This window comes from Somniosus microcephalus, chromosome 3 (genome assembly GCF_052327205.1).
Source record: "Somniosus microcephalus isolate GS21.2 chromosome 3, FLI_Smic_1.0, whole genome shotgun sequence".
Classification (NCBI taxonomy): Eukaryota; Metazoa; Chordata; class Chondrichthyes; order Squaliformes; family Somniosidae; genus Somniosus; species Somniosus microcephalus.
Genome location: NC_140989.1, coordinates 301,240,244 through 301,257,301, shown reverse-complemented (window position 1 = coordinate 301,257,301; position 17,058 = coordinate 301,240,244). Strand labels below are relative to the sequence as shown.

Below are 17,058 nucleotides of genomic sequence, written 5' to 3'. Positions count from 1 at the left end.
CCTTGAATATACTTGACGACTGAGTATCTACAGCCCTCTGGGTGTAGAGAATTCCAAAGAGTCACAACCCTCTGGGTGATGAAATTTCTCCTCATCTCAGTCCTAAATGGCCGATCACTTATCCTGAGATTATGCCCCCTAGTTCTAGACTCTCCAGACAGGGGAAACAACCTCTCAGCATCTACCCTGTCAATCCCCTTCAGACTATTATATGTTTCAATGAGATCACCTCTTATTCTTCTAAACTCCAGAGAGTATAGGCCCATTCTACACAATCTCTCCTCATAGGACAGCCCTCTCATCCCAGGAATCAATCTAGTGAACCTTTGTTGCACCCTCTCCAAGCAAGTATATCTTTCCCAAGGTACGGAGACCAAAACTGTGCACAGTACTCCAGGTGTGGTCTCACCAGAGCCCTGTACAATTGTAGCAAGACTTCCTTACTCTTGTACTCCAATCCCCTTGCAACAAAGGCCAACATGCCATTTGCCTTCCTTATTGCTTACTGTACCTACATGCTGGATTTCTGTTTTCTGTACGAGGCCACTCAAATCCCTCTCAACACCAACATTTAATAGTTTCTCACCATTTAAAAATTATTCTGTTTTTCTATTCTTCCTACCAAAGTGAATAACCTCACATTTTCCCACATTATGCTCCATCTGCCACCATATTGCCCACTCCCTGGACTGGATTTTGTCAATGGGGACGTGATGGAGGCAGTACTCCCACTTTTTGGGTTGTAGTCCCGCCTCCATCGATTTGTGGCCCGCCCAGCGGGCTCAGCAGGCCAATTAAGGGCCATCCGGTTGCAGGTGACGTCAGGGATTGACATTACATCTGTCAAGAGCTTTTGACAGATGGAATATCAGCGTTTGACAGCTCTGTGAAGCTGTCAAACACTGACAATCTGACTTCTAACTTGAGTCCTTCTCCACAGACTCAGTTATAAATCTCTCCAGAACAGAAAGCAGAATGCTGCAACTTTTGACAGCTCGCAGCCATTCTGCTTTCTGTGCCGGTGAGATGAGGGACTCCCGAGACCTGAAGGAAGGAAGCCTGCATTAGTAAGTAAAGGTAAGTAAAACTTATTTAAACACTTTACACACACCAAACACACTTACCTCTGCACTCATGCACCCATCACTCACCTGAACATCGGACATCTCAAACCCTCCAAGCCCTTCAGCCCAACGGTCCACTTCGCTAACTTGGCGTGGTTTGGAGCCATCAGGCAGCCCACACTTCAGGGCTAAAAATAAGGATTAGGCCAAAAACTGCCTGTTAACAGGCAGTTAATTGGCACTAATCCCCTTCCCGCCTCGGGGAGGCGGCTCCCAGCACAGGTCAGGTACCCACCTCCTGGGAAACGGGCATGGAGGCGGGTTGGGGGTGGGAAAGGTTCATGCCCCCCGATTCTGCAATTTCCCCTCCCGCCTCCAAACCCGCCTCCACGGGGCTTGGAAATTCGAGCTCTTTGTGTCCTCCTCACAGCTTACTTTGCCACCTACCTTTAGTATCATCTGCAAACTTACATACATTACACTCGGCCCCTTCATCTAAGTCATTAATATAGATTGTAAATAGCTGAGGCCCAAGCACTGATCCTTGCGGCACCCCACTAGTTACAGCCTGCCAACCAGAAAATGACCCGTTTATTCCTACTCTCTGTTTTCTGTCCATTAACTAATCCTCTATCCATGCTAATATATTACCCCCAACCCCATGAGCCCTAATCTCGTGTAACAACCTTTCGTGTGGCACCTTATCAAATGCCTTTTGAAAACCTAAATATAGTACATCCACTGGTTCCCCTTTATCTACCCTGCTAGTTACATCCTCAAAGAACTCTAATAAATTTGTCAATGACCCCTGCACATGTGTGCCTTTAAACATCCAGTGAGGACAGGTTCAGACTGCAGTGTAATGCTCACCTACCCTGTGGTCAAATAGACAACACATACTGCCCAGGCTCACACATGAAGAATCACCATTTGGGCAATATACTACAAGGAGGCTTGTGTGTGCACAGAGCTGTATCCCTAAACATGTCAGGCCCTTCAGGCGAGGAAGGAGAAAACTGGAGGCCAGATTTTCTTTTAAATCTGAAAAAAGAGTGGGGACAATAACATTTAAAGTTGTGATGGGTTGAAGTAGAACCCAGAAAAATATAGGGGGTAAAATTGACTTCAATGGAAAGGAGAATCGGGCGGGATGTATGACGGGCGGCCGAGCCACTACCTCATGTTTTGTGTCCACGCCAAAGTTAAATGTTACGCCCATAGTAGTTAGCAGACGGAAGGATCCAGCAAGAGTGAATCCTTCCAGGAGAGGGAAGGAATTTTTTTTTTTTTAAACCGGCCGAGCAAGGTGAGAAAAAGAAAGAGGAAAGATTTAAGAAAACTCATTGCAAGTTATAGTTTATGGCCAACCGTAGTACCAACTTGTTTACTGTTCTGACCCCGTGAGCACAATATTAACAAAGGAACAACTATCTGATCAGCCACTAACAGATCACACTGGCATGCTATAGTTCAGAAAAAACAAATGCTTACATATTTCAATTCACTCACTGTCAAAAATTAACAGAAATAGATGTTACACTCGTTCATAGAACAGATCAGTGGATTCTGAAACCTGAAAAAGACGTTCAGTAAACACGGGAACGTAGCAAAGGAAATTAGCAGCAGAAAAAACTCCAATAATTTCCCACTGAGCGGACTATATCTTTTTATATTTAATCGTAATCAAAATTAAGCCAACACAGCTGTGGGTAAATATGGCAGAGCGGCTCTGCTTTCTAATAAGTTACTAGCTTTAACTGGATAATTTGTTGCAGCTGGTGACCTTTGTGACCCACATGCAAAGAACAGCAGCATTTTGGAGCACATTCACATAATAAGATGGAAACCAACGATAAAAGACTCTATCCTGGTATCAAGTAATTAGTGACGTCTACCGTGAGATGTGGCCAACAGCTGTGAAAGAGATGGCGGAGGGGGGGGGGGTGGGGAGAGACAAGCTGGCAATTATGAACAATAGCAAATCACTGAAACATATCATTTTTTTGAAATAGATTTCTAATAAACTCGTGCCTGATTCAGACGTTTTAAAAACAAATGCTGATAATTATACATGCAACAGGAATATTGTCCTGCCCTAATCGAGAGTAACATTGGCGCTGGTGGTGCAAGCGTTCTGCCAGACACACAGGTGTCGTGTGGCTGTGCTCAGAATCCTGGAATGTTCTGAGCTTGCGGACTATTAGGTTTACGGCACCTGTGATTCATTTGCCTTATTATCCTGCCTTCTGTAAACAATAGCACTAAATACAGCAGACACTGAATCTAGGGCTAGTGTTAATACTGTAGCGGTAATATATTAGCAAATTCACTGGAGGTACTTTGATTTGTAATCTTTGGACTCCTAAGGGGTTATTTTGACTTTGGGTGATAGTGAAGTCAATGGAAACAACAATGGTTATAGACGGTCACCCGAAGTCAAAATGACCCCCATGGTCCATTGATAACCGGCTGCTTCAAAACTCAGTGTAATCTTCGCACATTGTGTTATTTTACTGTGCAAGGCTGATGTTATACTACACATACCAGTATGAGACCAGTGCCTGCATAGAACATAAAACTGGAGCACCCGGATTCTAGGGGCCTGCAAATCTAGCCCCAGAGGACTTCAAGCTCATCATCTTTTTGTATTTTTAGCATTTGTTGATTTAATAGCACATTATTTTTTATCATTGTACACTGATAAAATATTTTCTCCGATGACCGCGCTGTTTTCTGTGGCTGGCTGTTAAAGGTGTCTTTCAGAAGTTAGAGTAGGGATTCCCAGAATTGTGTCAATATTTACTATGGTCCCGTGACACAGAGAAGTTTGCAAACCGCTGGCGTGGAGAACTGAGGAGGACAGATTTATTAGCATATGGATAGAGGGTTCCAATGCATCAGTCATCGTCTGCAGTTTGCTCTCCTGCAGATCAGAGCGGAGTCCCAACCCCATGGGTGTGGCAGTGGCACAGCGAGAGCGGCAAGTGTTACCGTCTCTCAGGACGCCACCACATCTGCTCCCTCACCAACAACAAACGCAACTTGCATTTATATAGTGCCTTTAACATAGTAAAATGTCCCAAGGCACTTCACAGGAACGTTATCAAACACAATTTGATACCAAGTCACATAAGGAGATATTAGGACAGGTGACCAAAAGCTTGGTGAAAAAGGTAAGTTTTAAGGAGCGTCTTAAAGGAGGAGAGAGAGGTTGAGATGCTTAGGGAGGGATTTCAAGACCTTAGGGTCTAGGCAGCTGAAGACATGGCCGTCAATGGTAGAGTGATTAAAATTGGGGATGCGTAAGTGGCCAGGATTGGAGGAGCACAGAGATCTCAGAGGGTTGTAGGGCTGGAGGAGGTTACAGAGGTAGGGAGGGGCATGGCCAGGGAGGGATTTGAAAACAAGGATGAGAATTTTAAAATTGAGGCTTTCCCAACCCAGGGGGCCAATGTAGGTCAGCGAGCACAGGGGTGATGGGTGGGTTAGGATATGGACACCCCTTAACCAATACCCACTGCATTGGTGACCTGTTTGATGCAGCTGTGCACTGCAGACTGGGAGATGTGGGTGATGTCCCCTTGTAGCAGCCTGGAAGGAACCTGTGGTGAAAATGTTAAGGGCTGTTGTGACTTTGAGAGCCACTGGCAAAGCATGGTCCCCTGGTCCGGGAGCCAGCAGATCCAGCTGCAAGATTTTGCATAAGTCAGCGAAAGTCTGCCTGTTGAAGCACAGCCTCCTCCTGCACTGCTCCTCAGAAATATCCAAGAAAGTCAGTCTCGGCCTACAGATCCTGTGGACTGGGTAAGGCCTTCTACGAGCAGCCCCCCCGTCACTTGCTGTCTTCTAACAGGCCCAGCCACTGCTTGTCCTGTTTCTTTAGGCTGTTGTTGCTGCTGCTCCTCTTTCTCCAACCAAAGGACTGAAGCAAAAGCAGCAACCTGTAGGAGCAGCTAGTGCTTAATGAGAGTCGGTAAGGGGGAAAGATCAGAAAGAAGCAAACCGGAAACTCCGAACTACCTTGGGAATGCACTACTCACATTGGCACATAGATCCTAATGACCCGAGGGTGCCTGCAGGTGAGCACCCCATTAAAAGCAGCTTCCAGCAATGTCAGTTTGGGAAGCCCATGCCGCTAAGCTTTACTCAATGCTTTGGCCACTGAGTGGGACATCTGATCCTCCCAGTTAAAATCGGGATCCATATGATGTCATCGGGCCCCAATATGAATGTATTTAGCGGTCACCAACCTCCTTCTGTCAGGTGCATTTCCAACCTCATTCAAAATGGCAATCAGCAAGTTTACAGCGGGAACGGGGCAGTAAATCATTTTCCTGATTTTATCAGCTTACCCGGGCAGGTCTGGTTAAAATTGGGGCCTCAGATTCAGTTTACTATGGGGCTGAGTTTTGTTTTCAGTTCACATTAGGTGGGACACGCAGCCAGTGCCGTTGGCAAGAAGCCCAAACCTTTTTCACGGTCCGGCCTCATTATAATAATATCGGTGCGCTGCCAGCGCTGAATTAGTGCCAACAAGCAGCTCACCAATCGGCGGGGGGTGGGGGGTGCGGTGGTGGGCGAGGCGGGAAATCTGGCAGCACCTCTGCAGAACCGACTTGCAGCCTCTTTTCCTGAGTCTTTTTAGCATGTTCCGGTTTTGTTTCAAGCTGTTTTCGGGGGAAGACTTCTTTAAAAGCTTAAGATGGTCTCTCAGCAACAAGGGCCAAATTGGCGTTGGCCTTTTCATGCGGGAATTTGAAATGGAGGGTGGGCAGCTGCTTTGAGGCCAGATGTGTTTGTTTACTTAGTCCAGCACACAGCAGCAAATCTGTTGACGAGGTCCTTGAATCTCTGTTGCCCAGGGAGACAGAGTTTTAAAAGCTGCCTGTAACTGAATTAGACAGAAGCATATCTTCGCTCAAGGACGTATTGCAAAGCCTGCAATGTTTTCCTTGAGAAAGTGCCACAGAACCCCCGATCAAGCTGGCACCCTGATACCTGCACTTCTCGCACACCAATCTTCTCTGCACCTCACCCGTTTTCTTTCCACCAGGGCAAATTGGCACATAATACGCGTGAGCACAGGTCAGCCAGTGGGGGGTCCGCCTTCCTCAAAACACTGACAGTGCATGAGGAGAAGGCCCTTCTGCTGCACGGGAGCTGCGGTACTTTGCCAGTGGTGCGCGCTGAGGTCAGCGGTGTCAGCAGGCCACGAGGTGAGTTAAAGAGCCGTTTATTTTGTCTCCAGGGTGGCAATCGGGCCCAAGGCTGCTTCTGGCGATGGACAAGCTGCGTCATTCTAACCTTCGGTCTTTCCTTCCCAGAGGTCCACAGAGCCGAGGGGAGAGAAAGATAAGGGGGAGACGGAGCAGGAGGAGGATGAGGAGACAGAGGGGAAAGTCCGGAGAAGTGGTGTGGACTTTCCCATCTCCACATTGCACAGTGCTGAAGTGGAGGAAAGAGGAGACCAAGGCACGTTCCTCCCTCCTCATCCGAGAGGGCAGTCTCATTACCAACTCCTGGCTCCTACCACTCTACAGCAGACGCACCCGCCTCCCCCGTCGCAGACAGCGCATGGGGACTAACACCCCTGTGGAGCCAATAAGAAGGGACCAACCAGCCCTCCAGCTGAATCTGACAGCTCTGGGGACCAGGAAGTTTAGTAAGAGGGAGTGAAAATGTGCCCCAGTTCCCATTGAGGCAGGGTTGACAGCGGACGAGGATTGAGGAGGCATGGGAGCAGGTCTTCAGGGTTCTGCACCTGAGAAGAAAGATGCTGCAGGGGTTTTAGTGCAGAGGCTAAAATGACACCTCTAAATTCAAATCAACATCTCGGCAACTGCCTGTGTGTGACTCTTCTACTCCCCCACACTAGACCCTCTACCCTGAAATAATGTTGCCCAGTTCATGTGGAAGTCAAGGTCTTTGTTTTGTGGCTCAGATTTCTCCTAGAAATTAGGTTAGAGCACTGAATGTTAAGTTTGAAGAACTGATTTAATGCTGGTATGATCAGTATAAGTCAAACTCATTGATGTTGGCACATCAAACTGCAATACATTCCATGCCCACATGAGGGCAGCAGTGAGCAATGACCAATAGCCACAGCTGAGAACAGTGTCGTGGTGAACTGGAAACTTATTACATGGAACATGATGTAAATTACAATTAGCATAAATTCATTGTAAATTAATTATTAAACAGGAGTGAGCAAAAATGACAATGATGGCTCATCTGCTTCCCCATCATGAGGAACAGCCAGCTGCACAGTTGTTGCATCTTTGACCCTCCTCCCCTCTCCCTCCCCTCTCCTCCTCCTCCTCTTCCTCCCCCCTCTTCCTCCCCCTCCTGAGTACTTTGCATGTCATCACCAAGGAAAAGATGCTGCCAAAGTCATAGTGAAAGAGAAGGTAGTGGAGATACTGAATGGGATAAAAACTGATAAAGAGGGGGTACTAGAATGGTTGGCTGTACTTAAAGTTGATAAGTCACCAGGACCTGATGGGATGCATCCTAGGATGCTGAGGGAGGTTAAGGAGGAAATCGCGGAGGTACTGGCCATAATCTTCCAATCCTCCTTGGATACATAGAAACATAGAAGATAGGAGCAGGAGTAGGCCCTTCGAGCCTGTTCCGCTATTCAATGAGATCATGGCTGATCATCCAAATTCAGTACCCTGTCCCTGCCTTCTCCCCATATCCCTTGAGCCCTTTAGCCTTAAGAAATATATCCAACTCCGTCTTGAATATATTTAATGAACTGGCCTCCACCGCCCTCTGTGGCAGAGAATTCCACAGGTTCACCACTCTCTGGGTGAAGAAATTCCTCCTCATTTCAGTCCTAAATGGCTTACCCCTTATCCTTAGACTATGACCCCTGGTTCTGGACTCCCCGGCCATCAGAAACATCCAGTCTGTCCAGGCCTGACAGAATTTTATAGGTTTCGATGAGATCCCCTCTCAATCTTCTAAACTCCAGTGAGTATAAGCCCAATCGACACAATCTCTCCTCATACGTCATTCCTGCCATCCCAGGTATCAGCCTGGTGAATCTTCGCTGCAGCCCTTCCATGGCAAGAACATCCTTCCTCAGGTAAGGCGACAAGGTGCGGTCTCAACAAGGCCCTGTACAACTGTAGCAAGACATCCTTGTTCCTGTACTCGAACCCTCTTGCTACGAAGGCCAACATACCATTTGCCTTCTTAACCGCCTGCTGCACCTGCATGCTTACCTTCAGCGACTGGTGCACAAGAATACCCAGGTCTCTTTGCACTTCCCCTTCTCCCAATCTATTGCCATTCAAATAATAATCTGCCTTCCTGTTTTTGCCACCAAAGTGGATAACCTCACATTTATCCACATTATAGTGCATTTGCCATGTTTCTGCCCAATCACTTAACCTGTCCAAATCGTACTGGAGTTTCATGACACCCTCCTCACAGCATACCCTCCCACCCAACTTTGTGTCGTCTGCAAATTTGGAGATATTACATCCAATTCCCTCATCCAGATCATTAAAATATATTGTGAACAGCTGGGGTCCTAGGACCGATCCTTGCGGTACCCCACTAGTCACTGCCTGCCACTCGGAAAACGACCCATTTATTCCAACTCTTTGCTTTCTGTCCGCCAACCAGTTCTCTATCCAAGTCAATACCTTGCTCCCAATCCCATGTGCCTTAATTTTGCACGCTAATCTCTTATGTGGGACCTTATCGAAAGCCTTCTGAAAGTCCAAATGCACCACATCCACTGGTTCTCCCTTATCTATTTTACCAGTTACATCCTCAAAAAATTCCAGTAGATTAGTCAAGCATGATTTACCTTTTGTAAATCCATGTTGACTTTCTCCGATCCTGTCACTGCTTTCCAAGTGCTCTGCTATTACATCTTTTATAATGGACTCTAGCATTTTCCCCACTACCGATGTCAGGCTTACCGGTCTATAATTCCCTGCTTTTTCTCTACCACCCTTTTTGAATAGTGGGGTAACATTAGCTACCCTCTAATCCATGGGTACTGTTCCAGAGTCTATCGAGTTCTGAAAGATGACCAGCAATGCATCTACTATTTCTAGGGCCACTTCCTTAATTACCCTGGGATGTAGATTATCAGGCCCTGGGGATTTATCGGCCTTCAGTCCCATCAAATTTCCTAACATCATTTCCCTACAAATACTGATTTCTTTCAGTTCCACCCTTTCATCAGACCCTATGTTCCCCGGCATCGCTGGGAGGTTATTTGTGTCCTCCTTTGTGAAGACAGAACCAAAATATGTATTTAGTTGGTCTGCCATTTCTTTGTTCCCCATTATAAATTCCCCTGATTCTGACTGCAAGGGACCTACGCTTGACTTCACCAATCTTTTTCTTTTCACATATCTATAAAAGCTTTTACAGTCAGTTTTTATGTTCCCTGAAAGCTTACTCTCATTCTATTTTCCCTTTCTTAATTAATCCCTTTGTCCTCCTTTGTTGAATCCTAAACTGTTCCCAATCCTCAGGATTATTGCTTTTTCTGGCCAATTTATATGTCCTCTCCTTGGATCTTATGCTATCCCTAATTTCCCTTGTTAGCCACGGTTGAGTCACCTTTTTTGTTTTATTTTTATGCCAAACTGGGATGAACAACTTCTGTAGCTCATCCATTCGATCTTTGAATGTTTGCCATTGCCTATCCACCGTCAACCCTTTGAGTGCCATTCCCCAATCAATCCTACCCAACTTGCTCCTCAGACCATCGTAGTTTCCTTTATTTAAATTGAGGACCCTAGTCTCTGAGTCAACTATTTCATTCTCCATCTTAATGAAGAATTCGATCATATTATGATCACTCCGACCCAAGGGGCCTCGTACAACAAGATTGCTAATTAATCCTTTCTCATTACATAATACCCAGTCTAAGATGGCCTGATCTCTGGTTGGTTCCTCGACATATTGGTCCAGGAAACCATCCCGTAAACACTCCAGGAATTCCTCCTCCACAATATTGTTACTAATTTGGTTGGCCCAATCTATATGTAGATTAAAGTCACCCATGATGACTGCTGTGCCCTTATTGCACGCTTCTTTAATTTCCCTTTTAATGCCTTCCCCAACCTCCGCCTTACTGTTTGGAGGTCTATATACCTCTCCCACTAACGTTTTTTTCCCCTTAGTATTTCTCAATTCTACCCATACAGATTCCACATCATCAGAGCTAATATCCTTCATGACAATTGTGTTAATCCCTTCTTTAACCGGTAATTCTACCCCACCTCCCTTTCCTTTTTGCCTATCTTTCCTGAATATCGAATACCCCTGGATGTTGAGTTCCCAGTCTTGGCCATCCTTGAGCCACGTTTCCGTAATCCCAACCAAATCGTATTCGTTTACCTCTATTTGCGCAGCCAATTCATCCACCTTATTACAAATGCTCCTCGCATTAAGACACAAAACCTTCAGGCTTGTTTTTTTAACACTCTTAGACCTATTAGAATTATTATTTATTGTGGCCATGTTTGATTTAAACCGTTGATTTCTCTGACTGCCACTTTTGTTTTTCTCCTTCCTATCTTTTGCTTTTATCCTTGTTTCCCTTTCCTCTGTCTCCCTGCTCAGGTTCCCAACCCCCTGCCATTTTAGTTTAATCTCTCCCCCACAGCACTAGCAAACACTCCCCCTAGGACATCGGTTCCAGCGGGGGGTGGTGCCAGAGGACTGGAGAATATGAAATGTTACACTGTAGGACTGGCTAGATTCCTAACTAAAGGACTGAGGTCGAGTCAGTCTATCAAACAAACAATGTTTAATACTAATCAACAGAGTTTAAAACAAAAACACAGGAGAACTACATTACAGGTCTGTACTCTTTGCTGGCTCCACGAGGACTGGCTAGGGCGGCTCCCCAGCCTGACGTCATGACGCCATCACATTTTCCCGCCGCTGGAGGATCACGTGATCAACATGATGACGTCATCGCGTTTGGTCTCATTCTTAAAGGGACCGCGCTATGTACATGCAATGATATGAACAAAGATACAGATTCATTCTGTAGCTAATAATTTGTTAAAGATAATTATGTACATTAGATCAGAGTCCCCCTGGTGGCTCCACCACAACACCCTTGTTCAAAAAAGGGTACAAGGATAAACCCAGCAACTACAGGCCAGTCAGTTTAACTTCAGTAGTGGGGAAGCTTTTAGAAACAATAATCAGGGACAAAGTTAACAGTCACTTGGACAAGTGTGGACTAATTAAGGAAAGCCAGTACAGATTTGTTAAAGGCAAATCGTATTTAACTAACTTGATCGAGTTTTTTGATGAGGTAACAGAGAGGGTTGATGAGGGCAATGCGGTTTACGTGGTGTACATGGATTTCCAAGAGGCCTTTGATAAAGTGCCACATAATAGGCTCACCAGCGAAGTTGACACCCAAGGAATAAAAGAGACAGTGGCAGCATGGATACAAAATTGGCTAAGTAACAGGAAACAGAGAGTAGTGGTGAACGGTTGTTTTTCAGACTGGAGCAAGGTATACAGTGGTGTTCCCCAGGGGTTGGTACTAGGACCACTGATTTTCCTTATATTAATGATTTGGACTTGGTAGTACAGGGTACAATTTCAAAATTTGCACATGACACAAAACTTGGAAGTATAATGAACAGTGAGGAGGATAGTGATAGACTTCAAGAGGACATAGACAGGCTGGTGGAATGGGCAGACACTTGGCAGATGAAATTTAATGCAGAAAAGTGCAAAGTGATACATTTTGGTAGGAAGAACGAGGAAAGGAAATATAAACTAAAGTGTACAATCCTAAAGGGGGTGCATGAACAGAGAAACCTGGGAGTATATGTGCACAAGTTGGCAGGGCAGGTTGAGAAAACAGTTGAAAAAGCATATGGGATCCTGGGCTTCATAAATAGAGGCATAGGGGCTGATTTTCAGTGTGCCGTGAGGCGGGCTTTTAGGCGTGCGGGGGGGAAAAATCCTGAATTCAAGGGTCCCGACACCATCCCGCCCAAAACCCGCCTCAACGTAAGTTTCAAAGAAGGCGGGTACCCGCCCCGCACTGGGACCCGCCGACCCGAGGCGGGAAGGGATTAGTGCCAATTAACTGCCTGAGAGGAGATTTGATAGATATTCAAAATCATGAGGGGCCCAGACAGAGTAGATAGACAGAAACTGTTCCCATTGGCAGAAGGATCGAGAACCAGAGAACACAGATTTAAGGTGATTGACGAAAGAACCAAAGGTGACATGAGGAGAAACGTTTTTAAGCAGCAAGTGGTTAGGATCTGGAATTCACTGCCTGAAAGGTTGGTAGAGGCAGACTCAATCATGGCTTTCAAAAGGGAATTGTATAAGTACCTGAAGGTAAAAAAATTGCAGGGCTACGGGGAAAAGGCGGGGAAGTGAGACTAGCTGAAGTGCTCTTGCAGAAAGCCAGCACAGGCTCGATGGGCTGAATGGCCTCCTTCTGTGCTATAACCATTCTATGATTCTATGAATAGACTTGTTAGCAAGATTGAAGGATTAATGGGGAAGTGGCAATGTAGATACAAACTGGCTATGAGATAGAAAGCGGAGAGTAATGGTGAATGGTTGTTTGTCAAGGGGATACAGATTTAACCTAGTAAATGGTTAATTTAGAGCTGTTGACAGGAATTCTTCATCACAGAGTTATTAATTATGCAGAAAACCAGGCATTCTTCTATTTTTTTATTAAAATATGATTTTCTAACACTTGTGATTGCTGTTTGTAATAAAACTCACTCGGGAATGTGCAAAAGGATGTGACGTTGGGAATATACCCTCCCCCCATGTGATTTGTGCTTTCAGTCACTTCTTTTATTATTGAGTAGAAACTAAAAGTCGTTTTTATCACAGAAAATCCTGCAGTAGGGGTCAAATCCTGCAGTAGGGGTCAAATCGGAAAAGAAGGGGCTAAAAATTCGGTATCGTCCTGGTTGGGGCGCTAAATTTTAAAATGTTGGAGAATTAGCACCAGGCGCTAATCCTTCTGACTTCCCGCTAAATTGATTGTTAGCGCTCCAAGAGAGAACGGGAGTGCTAAATCAAGCGCTAATTACCTAACTTAGGGCACTACACACAGAGAGCGGGGCGCTACCCGCAGAGCGATAACCAACTTCAGGTGTGTAGTGTATGTGCCTTTAAGACAGAACTACTTTTACAGCTCCTGTATACTGTAGTACCGGCAGTGACCACACCTGTACATAAGCTTTGCGCATGCCTCTGTACCCCCAGTCTTGAGACTACCCTCCTCCAGTAAATACCTGTTTTATTGTTAAGTTACAGCATCCGTGTGGTTATTCAATAACAGCATACCCTCAGAATCACGGATCTAACAGTGGCGACGAGTGTCGATTCGAATCTACCTGCGACTAAAAAAAAAAAGTCGAGGCCCGGAACACGGGCGTCGACCACGAGCAACCGCCCAGTCGTCAGGCAGAGAGTGAACATCGCAGGGGAGGCTGTGGAGAGCCGGGCTTGGTTCCCCAGCCACGACGATCAGCAAGAGACTGACGACAGGCCCAGCGCAGACCCTTCGCGGGCAGCGGCAGCTGGAGCCAACCGACGGCGAGAAAGCCGAGCAGCGTCAACGGGGTAAGACAGAGGGTGAAGCGCACAGGTCGCAGCCGGGGGTTGAAAACCGAGCGGCGTCGAGAGAAAAAAAAAAACAAACCGGAGAGAGAGAGGGTAGAGAAACAGCCGGGTTCAAGACCGAGCGGCGTCGAGAAAAAAAAGAAAAAGAAAAAGAACGCGCAGAGCACAGCCAGGGTTCACGGGCTGAACAGGGCCCGCGGGGAGAAGCAGGGAGAGCACGGGAGATGCCATTGAGCCGCGGAGAAGAAGGAAGAGTGCGGGAGATGCCATTTTTAGAAGCCGCAGCGGAGAAGAAGGGCGAGCGCGGGAAGGAAGGAAAGCGCAGGAGACGCCATTTTGTGCCAGCGGAGAAGAAGGGGAAGTGCGGGAGATGCCATTTTTGACAGTTAAATCATACCCAGGGATGCCGAAGAGTGGCAGTATCTCTACGTTCGACAATGAAGTCGAAGATTGGGCGACATATGTGGAACGTATTGAGGTGTACTGCAGGGCGAATGAAGTGCCAGATGCTAATAAAGCACTGGTTTTGTTAAATTCCATCGGTGCAAAAACTTATGGGTTACTGTGAAATCTAATGACCCCAGAGAAGCCGGTGAACAAGAATTTCGAAAGCATAGTAGAAATCCTACAGGACCACTTAAACCCCACACCGCTGCTGATAGCAGAACGATTTAAGTTCCATAAAAGGAACCAACACAAAGACGAAAGCAATGCTGAGTACCTAACGGAACTGCGCAAGCTATCGAAACACTACCAGTTTGGAACGGGACTAGCAGATACGTTAAGGGACAAGTTTGTGTGTGGGCTTCAAAGTGAAGGAACCCAGAAACGGCTTCTATCAGAAAAGGATCTTACGCTGGACAAGGCTTTCAGTATGGCAGTATCACACGAAGCAGCCGCAAGGGGCGCTGCAGAGATACAACGGAGACCGCAAGAATATGGCACCAATGAAATGTCCTATGGAACATGGAAGTGCTATCGCTGCGGCAGAACAACACATGACCAGAAGGATTGTTGGTTCGAGGACCAAGTGTGCAGACAGTGTGGGAAAGCAGGACACATAGCAAGAGTCTGCAGGTCTGGAAAGAAAACCAACAGTAAGAAATCTCCACAGGAGAAGTACAAAAAGGTACACCAGGTGATGGACAGTGGTTCAGATGAACAGAAAAGTGACACAGACTCCGGAAGCAAGGAGCTGGGTTGTCTGAAACTACATAAAGTAACCGAAATGGAGGATCACCAGACTATCTGGGTTACACTCAAGATAGACGGAGTCCAAGTGAAAATGGAATTGGACACAGGATCAGCCCTAACAGTCATAAACCAAAGGGACTACAAGCAGCTATTTTCACATATACCCTTGAAAGCTACAGCGATTGTCTTGAAGACGTATACGGGGCAAAAAGTCTACCCCAAAGGAAAAATAAGGGTGAAAGTAATATATAAAGGCCAGGAAATACCTAAAATGGATATATATATATTGCCAGATGGAGGACCACCACTGCTAGGATGTGAATGGATCTGGAAGATACAATTAGATTGGCATTCCATACAGGCGCTGATGGTTGAGGCCAAAAAGGATGACGACGTCACACCTGGACGACTGTCAAAAATGCTAACTGACGTAAAAGAAGTGTTCCAGGAGGGACTAGGAACACTAAAAGGCATAACAGCAACGATTAAAATAGAGGAAAAGGCAAGCCCAAAGTTTCTTAAGGCCAGACCAGTGCCTTATGCGATCAGACCAGCTGTCGAAGCAGAGCTGGAAGGGTTGGAATGTTCAGGAGTACTGTCCAAAGTGGACTGGAGCGAGTGGGCTACACCCATCATTCCTGTAATGAAGAGGTCGTTGAGTAATACGCCTGGGGAACCAAAGAAGGTCCGCATCTGTGGGGATTTTAAGGTGACAGTGAACCCAGTCCTTCACACGGTACAATATCCGCTTCCACGAATTGAGGATATTTTCACCTCGCTATCTGGAGGTAAACGCTTCACCAAAATTGATCTAGCCCAGGCGTACTTGCAAATGGAGGTAGAAGAAGCTTCGAAACAATACCTTACGATTAACACTCATAAAGGTCTCTATCAATACAACCGGCTGGTGTTCGGAGTAGCCTCGGCTCCGGCTATCTGGCAAAGGGCAATGGAACAGGTCCTGCAAGGGATTCCAGGGACCCAGTGTTATTTGGACGACATCTTGGTCACGGGCGAAAATGACGGTGATCACCTCGCCAACTTGGAGAAGGTGCTCACCAGATTAAAGGAGTATGGGCTACAAGCTAATCGCCACAAGTGCAAGTTTTTCCAGAAACAGATCTCGTATTGTGGCCACGTCATCGATGAAGAGGGGTTACATAAGTCCCCTGAAAAGATTGAGGCAGTAGTCAAGGCTCCAGCACTGGAAAATGTGTCACAACTGAGGTCGTTCCTCAGGCTGGTAAACTACTACCACAAATTCTTACCAAATTTGTCCACGATATTACACCCACTGAACACCCTACTGCAAACAGGGGTACCATGGAAGTGGGATGACGAACGTAGATGAGCTTTCCAGAAGTGTAAAGAATTGATCACATCAAAAGAGGTGTTGGCCCATTTCAACCCAGCACTACCAATTCGTTTGGCATGTGATGCATCACCCTATGGTATTGGAGCGGTGCTGTCGCACAAATTCCCAGACGGGTTGGAGAGGCCTTTGCGTCTCGGTCACTAACCTCAGCCGAGCGCAACTATGCCCAGATTGACAGGGAGGCCCTCAGCCTAGTATGGGGTGTAAAAAAATTCAACCACTATCTGCATGGGCAGAAGTTCACCTTGCTGACTGACCACCAACCACTTGTCTCCATCTTTAATCCTAAGAAGGGCGTTCCAGTGATGACTGCACAACGGTTACAGAGATGGTCCCTGTTTCTAGGGGCGAATCAATATGAAATAGAATATAAAGGCACGAAACAGCATGGGAACGCTGATGGGCTATCGTGCCTGCCACTGCCTACTGTGGAGGAAGCACCAGCAGTGGACCCTATCAAGATATTTTATTCGTCAATAATTGAACGATTGCCAGTAACAAACGCGGATATGGAGAAGGAGACCCGCAATGATCCGACGCTGTCTCGGGTATATGATTTGATGGTGAGGGGATGGCCAACACATGGTGACTCACTGTTGCCAGCATTCTCATCCAGAAGAGAACAGCTGTCAGTATGCCAGGGGACAGTGATGTGTGGATCCAGAGTGGTGATCGCACCCAAGTTAAGGGAGAGAGTGCTAAATGAGTTACATGAAGGTCATCTGGGGGGAGTGAAAATGAAAAGCCTAGCTAGGGCTTATGTGTGGTGGCCGGGAATCGATCAACAAATCGAAGACCTAACTAAGAGCTGCTTAGGAT

General features: G+C 46.4%; 1 pseudogene; it reads right to left on the bottom strand.

Moving 5' to 3' along the window:
* Positions 1-4,896: 4,896 nt before the first annotated feature.
* Positions 4,897-17,058, bottom strand: part of LOC147122104 (cytochrome P450 2J2-like) — an 80,483-nt pseudogene continuing 68,321 nt past the window's right edge.